The sequence below is a fragment of the Gossypium hirsutum genome, chromosome D09 (genome assembly GCF_007990345.1).
Source record: "Gossypium hirsutum isolate 1008001.06 chromosome D09, Gossypium_hirsutum_v2.1, whole genome shotgun sequence".
In the NCBI taxonomy this organism is placed as follows: domain Eukaryota; kingdom Viridiplantae; phylum Streptophyta; class Magnoliopsida; order Malvales; family Malvaceae; genus Gossypium; species Gossypium hirsutum.
Window position 1 is genome coordinate 3241809 of NC_053445.1, and position 7737 is coordinate 3249545.

General features: G+C 30.0%; 1 long non-coding RNA gene across 17 annotated transcripts; it reads right to left on the reverse strand.

Moving 5' to 3' along the window:
• Positions 1 to 2511: 2511 nt before the first annotated feature.
• LOC107890458 (uncharacterized) lies at positions 2512 to 6607 on the reverse strand. 17 transcript variants are annotated; one of them, XR_005918383.1, is made up of 9 exons: positions 6481 to 6607; positions 6001 to 6224; positions 5681 to 5810; positions 5450 to 5520; positions 4708 to 5034; positions 4545 to 4630; positions 3795 to 3991; positions 2934 to 3707; positions 2512 to 2845 (listed from the first exon to the last, which is right to left on the reverse strand). It is a non-coding gene; the product is annotated as an uncharacterized lncRNA (long non-coding RNA). The 17 variants fall into 17 exon arrangements; XR_005918379.1 differs by having other exon boundaries at positions 2934 to 3991; XR_005918382.1 differs by having other exon boundaries at positions 5681 to 6224.
• Positions 6608 to 7737: the final 1130 nt, after the last annotated feature.

Genomic DNA, 7737 nt, shown 5'->3' on the forward strand with positions numbered 1-7737 from the left:
TTTGAAAGTTCAAGTGCTCAATTAAGTGCAAAAAAATTTGAGGGGCTTGATTGCTTTTTTTGAAAAAGTTTGAGGGCTTTTTACACCATTAATCTATTTTTTATTAAATTGGTATTACAAATTAATTGGGTATCAACTTGGTCATAAATTATTAATATATCCTTTTATTAAATTATTACTATTACTATTACTATTTTTTATTTTTTTATATTTTCATATATTTTTTAAAATAAAAGAATTAAAATTAACATGTTTAGGGATTAAGCCCACGTTTAATTGATTTATAAATAAGTTTTTTTTATCATTACACTAATAATAATATGTGTGTGATAGAATTTCTAGTTAAAAATAAAAGGCTTATATGTAAAAGAAACCTTAAAAATGTGAAAATAAAAATCAATTAAATCATTGTATTAAATTCGTGCCCAATTGAGTTCTTATCGTTAATTAAAATAATCAATTATGCCCCTCCCGTGGCTGACCATGTTCACCATTAAAATAAAACTGATGGATCAATTATATGGTGAAACATAGCAACTTTTGATTCAGTCTAATATTTTCTCATAAAAGGATATTCAAAATCATAAAAAAATATTAAAAACTAAAAATTATAAATTTTATAAAATTAATAAAACATATTTAAAATTTTATAAAATTATATAAAAATCTTAAAAGTTATAATAATCATAACAATCATTAAAACATATGAAAATCATAAAAATTATAAAATTATAATAATTTGCAAAAATTTACAAATTTAATAAAAATATATTTAAAATATTTAAAATTTTATAAAAATATATAAAAAATCATTTAAACCCCTAAAATCATAATGAACACGTAGCATCACACCAACCGTTGGATAATGGGAATAGTTATCAAATCGTTAGGGTCATTTTCATATTTAATAAAATGATCTAGATATTCCACAAATAAAACAATAATTGTGGGACAATTTCCTTTTTATTGATAAATTTTTATTTTTATTTTTATTTTTAAAATTTTTATCTCCAATTTTTTTAAAGTACAATATAATAGTTTGGACCTTGAAAAAATGAAAATTGTTTGGTAAGTATTGTTTGATATAAAGTACTTATGATACAGTTAGATACTATCAAATCAAAATTTTACCATCCAACTATTAATATATCAGTGTGAAATATTTTATTAATGTTTTCAAAATTGTATCGATGATCAAACCGGCCACGCTATCAGTTCATAGTTCGACTAGTCCATCCAGTTCAATTAAATAAAATATTAAAAAAATTAGTTTAATTACCCAATTCTCAAGTCAACTGGTCTAATGGCTTTTTTTCAGACAAATACCTTGCCAATTTTAGGGTGAGTTTGGATGGACGGTGCATTTACCTGTGGTTAGTGTAAAAACAGCAGTAACGATGAGATTAGATACTGTAGCGATATTGTAGCGTGAGACAAAAAGTAAGCTAAATGCACCACACCGCACCTAATCGCCCATCCAAACCCACCGTTAGTCCAGCTGACTCAACTGGCTGATAAGGTTGGGTTCAAGTATAATGCTTTCTTTTTCGTACATATAACCTAAACAAATTTTGCATTATATAAGAGTTAAAGTTTGTTGGATTGCAACCAATTACAATAGCTTATTCCATTAAAATAGTCATATAAAAAGGTATTTAATAATCAGCATAATGGCAGAGATCTTCTAATAGTCAAACTCATTTTAACATTGAATTTTCTAAGGGAATTTGGATTGAACTGAAAGTCTTATTCATATTTTTGATTGGATTGTTTCTCAAGCAAAAAGTCTTTATATATGAGCTGCTAACAATTTTTAATATTCAAGAAATAAAAGATCAAATCAATTTTATTCAAAATATGTCAATAAACACTACACCAAAACAAGCTTTTAGCGGCGCTTTTTAAGGCCTTTAGCGTCGCTTTTTAGCGCATCTAAAAGTATTTGCGGCGCTTAATAACGCCGCTGACGACATCGTCGCTAACTTTAGCGGCACTTTTTCCACAAACGCCGCTAAAGACCAAGATCTTTAGCGGCGCTTTTCCCACAAATGCCGCTAAAGACAATGACCTTTAGCGGCGCTTTTCCCCAACGCCACTAAAGACCAAGACCTTTAGCAGCGCTTTTTTCACAAACGCCGCTAAAGACCAAGACCTTTAGCGGCACTTTTCTCTCAAACGCCACTAAAAACTAAGATCTTTAGCGGCACTTTTTCCTAAAGTGCCGCTAAAAAACAAGACCTTTAGCGACGCTTTCTCAAAAAACGCCACTAAAGGTCACAAAAAATAAAAAAAATTATAAAAACTCCACTTTGTTCTTTAGATTTGCTCCATTCCTATCCTGAATTATTATAAAAACGCCAATCCCTTTACTTGCTTAAACAAATCCTTTAGAACTGTTATCAGTACATACATCATTCTTTGGTTAAAGATTGCAGCAACAGCAAAAGTGAGATTCCACCCATTAAGAAATGTATAATTTAATTTGAAGACGTATTAAAATGGAAATTCATGAACAAGAAGATAAATGTTTTTCACTATATCTCATGCAGCAAGTCAAATTGCCTTTGATTACATAACATTCCTAAAAAAAATTGAAACTAGTTCATATCAACTTGCTCAAGTTGAATCTATAAATTGCAGATCAACACCTTATTTGAACTTACAATTCTAGGAAAGCATAAAATGTAGTTCCATGAGCATGCATTTAAAGTAGCAAAAAAAAAATTACTGATTACAGTGACAGTCCAAGCTCCAAATCTAGCTCTTGTGTGTCACTTGATTCTGAATTTTGACTGCTCAATCCCAATGAGTTGCTGAGATGTTTCTTGCTCCTTGAGTGTGAATCCTATAAGAATGTAAGGAACTAAAACAAGTTAAATTTTAAAACACAATCATCACATAGCACATAAACTAAAAAAAAGGAAGGGACTTACTTGTGTGTAGCAACCTCAACATGTAGGTTTAAAAGTTGTGGTCATGTTTGGTTGTGCAAAATACTTCAACTTGCAGCACTTAAAACATCTCAATTTCCAGCAACTAAATACTTCAATTTGCAGCACTTAAACACTTCAATTTACAGCACTATCAAATTTCGGCATCAACTGACATTGTCCCAACATCCAAAACAAACTTAAAGAAGCATATAATTATCATGTAAAAGAAAATATTCATCAAAGTATCTACCTCTCTCAACTCCTACCCTTAACAAAATTTTGACTTGGGATGGTGGAGTGATCTGTTTTGATAGTTGGAGAATTTACTAAAATGATTAATTATATAAGGATAATTATTTATAGTAAAATTTAATAATTTTATAATTATACATTTGATTAAAGAGTGATTTAATAAAAAGTACATAAAAAAGCAGCATAATCTATCAATAATTAAAACTTTTATTCTCTTTATTTGGCACAATACAATATAAAAAGCATATATAAATATATGAATGTAGAGGCATATATAAAAAGCATATATAAATATATGTATGTCACAGAAACTATATTCATTTATGTAGAGGCAAGTCTTTAATATATAACTATGGAATCATCAAGAAATGCTTCTCTTTTCTTGGAAAAAAAATAAGTATCAAACTTCCAGAAGTTAGATAATTGCTTGCTCGGGACCACCGAAACCCATATTCTTTCCCAAAGCTCCATTATACTTCACCACAACAAGCTTATCCAAAAGCTGCTTAGATTCAATAATATCTGCTTCAAGACAGAAAGAATCCAAACAAATTATACAAGTTGAACTCTAATGTATTGTTAGATTTCCTAAACTGGATGGTATTGGACCTTCAAAAGAGTTCCCTTGAAATCTCCTATATAAACATTAGGGAGTCTTTCTTACACAGTTCGCAGTTCTTTAAGTTTAGCAAATGTTGAGGGGATCTCACCACTTAATGCACAACTGTTAATGTATCTGCCAAATTCATAAACCAATTGTTGTTATAATTTCAAAGGTGACTTGTAAAGACAATCACGTACAGCCCCTACAAAGAACTAAAGAAAGTTAGAACTTACAATTCTCCAAGTTCGTATAGAGGAAGTGCAACGGAGATTTACAAATGAAAATAAATATGTTACTTTATTTTAGCATCAAAAAAGAAATAGTTTTTCATTTAGTAAATGGTTGACCGGCCAAGATTTCTCATCCCCTCTTATCCCCTCTTATCTCTAATCCCTCATCAAAGCTTTTCCTATATGATAATAAAAGTAGGTATATGTACATACATCATGAAGTGAACCTTGATATTCAACATGGGACTTAACATCATAACCTTTTCACTTTTAAATGCCATAAATTTAGGTTTATTATTCACTATTGAACAAGATGAAATTCAATGGTCGATCTTAAGTATCAAAGGATATTAAATTTGTTTGCTTCAACTGCATCAAAACTATTCTAATCAATGAACCGGCTACCATAGCATATTCTTCTATCAGCAGTGCCGCTTCCCAATTTAGGTCTCTAGAGGGACCGGTTTCAGTAGAAAACACTACAGTGTAGCTACATTTAAATTGTTTCATAAGTTAACAAGTTACCTTCGTATTGCAAGACTCTCGAAGGCATCGCGGTCGTAGCATGTGCATCATTGTCCCATCTCACGGTAATCTTAAGTTGATACCATCTAAACCCACAACAAACGTAAGAAGGATGGTGTGCAGAACTCAAAACAAACATAAAACACAAAAATTCCTTCCATACCCTTGCTGGAAAAGATCGAGGTTATGAAACCTATGAAGGTAAATTGCAATCTCATGGGAAGTATCCAACATGACCACCGGCTGTAATATAGCCGGGCCCGGCTTTGCATCTGGTAACCCCTTTGCTTGTCCCCCTTGCCTATTATTCAAACAACTTGACCACCCAAGACATTGAAAAGTATGTAATCAAGTATCCCCAAATCTTGCATCCCTCCTTAAGTAAATTCCCATAGAATTTGCATTTAAATTCTCATGGAATCTTAAAAAAAGCAGCTCTTTATACATCAAAGGTTTTTAAATTCTCCTTGTACAAAACTAGTGCCAACAGCTGCAAATAAGGAATTACAATAAACAAAGTTTAAGAAAGAAATAACCGTACTCTTTTTAGAACTTAAAATTAGAATTTAGAGACGATAATGCTAATAAAATACTGCTATATTTTTTTTTTGCATTGAAGGATAGCTGCTACATTATAAAAATGTGCTATTTAAACCTAAGGTAAATTCTAGTTTTTTATTGACAAAAAAAGCAAAAGAACAACATTTTGATATTATAAAGAAAATCAAATTGGCTTTGTTCAGAATAAAATTGTGACTGCTAATTTACAACAAGTTATAACCTCAAAAATAAAAATAAAAAAGACTACGAAATTGATGTTTAAATTAAAATGAACACGAAAAATGAAAAGAAAATGATGGGCAAAAGAGAGAAAATTACGAGATAGAAACAGAAGAAGGACAAACCTGGGCTTAGATCTGCATCCTTTTTTGTGTGCGAGATGAAAATCTAAATGTACATACATCATGAAGTGAACCTTGATATTCAACATGGGACTTAACATCATAACCTTTTCATTTTTAAATGCCATAAATTTAGGTTTATTATTAAAGATTTATTATTTAATAAATTAACAATTGGGTATCCATAAAAAAAAACTGAAGTAAGAGTTAAAAGAAAAAAAAAAGAGTACCTACCTGTCCAGCGTGAAAAGAAGTCGTGGGCAAGTACAAACAAGGCAAAAGAAGTTTATCACCAGAATTTGAAACTACCCTTTTGCTCAACACCTTCCATATCGCTTGCTTCAACATCTTACTGACAACACCCCTGAAAGCCAGAAACAAAATGTATAAAGAAGCATTATATCGAACAGTTGAAGTGCATTGTTAAGACTAGAGCATAAAGAAAGAAAAATGAGTCTTGCACGATATGTGAGAAAAAAAATGACAAGTAAGAGGCGTTTTTGGTAGAATAAATGAAAGGGAGATGAAGACGAAGAGAAGCAAGAGGGGTAAACCTGGTATAGATGGCAAATACAAAACTGGGAACAAACTTACGAGAGCTGGAGAACCAAGTTCCACCTTAAATAACTTCGCTTCTATACGAAGGAATATGAATAACTTCCTTTGAAGTAGATTTGTTACCATGAATTTTAAGCAATAACTTGTTACCAGCAGCAATGAGAACAGCAGTAACTTGCATCGTCGATTTCTAGCTTCTTCTGGCATCGTCGATTTCTAGCTAAAATATAAGAGAAAAAAAACAATAATAAAAAGAAAGGGGATTTGAGTAAATAACCCAAAATTAGAAAATAAAGAGGAAAAATGGAACAGAAATAAAAGCAATAGGGATCTGAGTAATGAACACAACAAGATGAAATACACACACAAATAAACTAACAAAATAAAAATATTAAGTCTCATATATTTTCCAGGGAAACAAACGGTAGAACTCGAAAGTAGATTGGAGAGTTTTTGTGCTGAATCGTCTTTGGTACCTCCATTTTCCTCTTCTTTTTTTCATCTTGTTTTCGAAGTTAGGGGTTTTAAGGGGGAAATTTGGTAAAAATCAGCGCCAAATTTTTTTCTAGGTACAATGAATTTTGTGACGCTGGTATTGCTTATCTTTAGCGGCGCTTCTTAAAAAACGCCGCAAAATTTTTTCATTTTGAACAAAACGACGCCGTTTTGCTATTCTAAAAATTTTTTATTTTTTTTATAAATTGATTTATTCTTTGCAGCGTTTTTCTGAAAAACACCGCTATTGCTTACCTTTAGCGGCGCTTCTTATAAAACGCTGCAAAATTTTTTCATTTTGAACAAAATGACGCCGTTTTACTATTCTAAAAATTTTTTATTTTTTTTTATAAATTGATTTATTCTTTGCGGCGTTTTTCTGAAAAACGCCGCTATTGCTTACCTTTAGCGGCGCTTCTTATAAAACGCCGCAATTTTTTTCATTTTGAACAAAACGACCGTTTTGCTATTCTAAATTTTTTTTATTTTTTTTATAAATTGATTTATTCTTTGCGGCATTTTTCTGGAAAACGCCGCTATTGCTTACCTTTAGCGGCGCTTCTTATAAAACGCCGCAATTTTTTTTCATTTTGAACAAAATGACGCCGTTTTGCTATTCTAAATATTTTTTATTTTTTTATAAATTGATTTATCCTTTGCGGCGTTTTTCTGGAAAACGCCTCTATTGCTTACCTTTAGCGGCGCTTCGTATAAAACGCCGTAAAATTTTTTCATTTTGAACAAAACGACGCCGTTTTGCTATTCTAAAATTTTTTTTATTTTTTTATAAATTGATTTATTTTTTGCGGCGTTTTTGTAAAAACGCCGCTATTTCATTTTGAACAAAATAACACCGTTTTGCTATGCTAAAATTTTTTTATTTTATTTTTTATAAATTGATTTTTTATAAAATAAAATAAAAAGTACTCTCAAAATAAATATTGTATATTTTAATAAGAAAACAAATGATAAAATGGTTGTAATTAATTATTAAGTTAGAATTATCTAAATTAAATAATTACCTATATATCCATATCATTTTTATTTCATTTTTATTTTTGTATTTTTTCTTATAATTTGGTCCTCTCCAAAATAAATAATTATACATAAATATCCATATCAATCTATTACTTTTTTTAACTTATTTATTAATTCTATTTAAACTAATATTTAAATATATCAAATGGTTTAGATTACATTTTTTTAAATATAAAAGCATTAATTAATTGTATAAAATT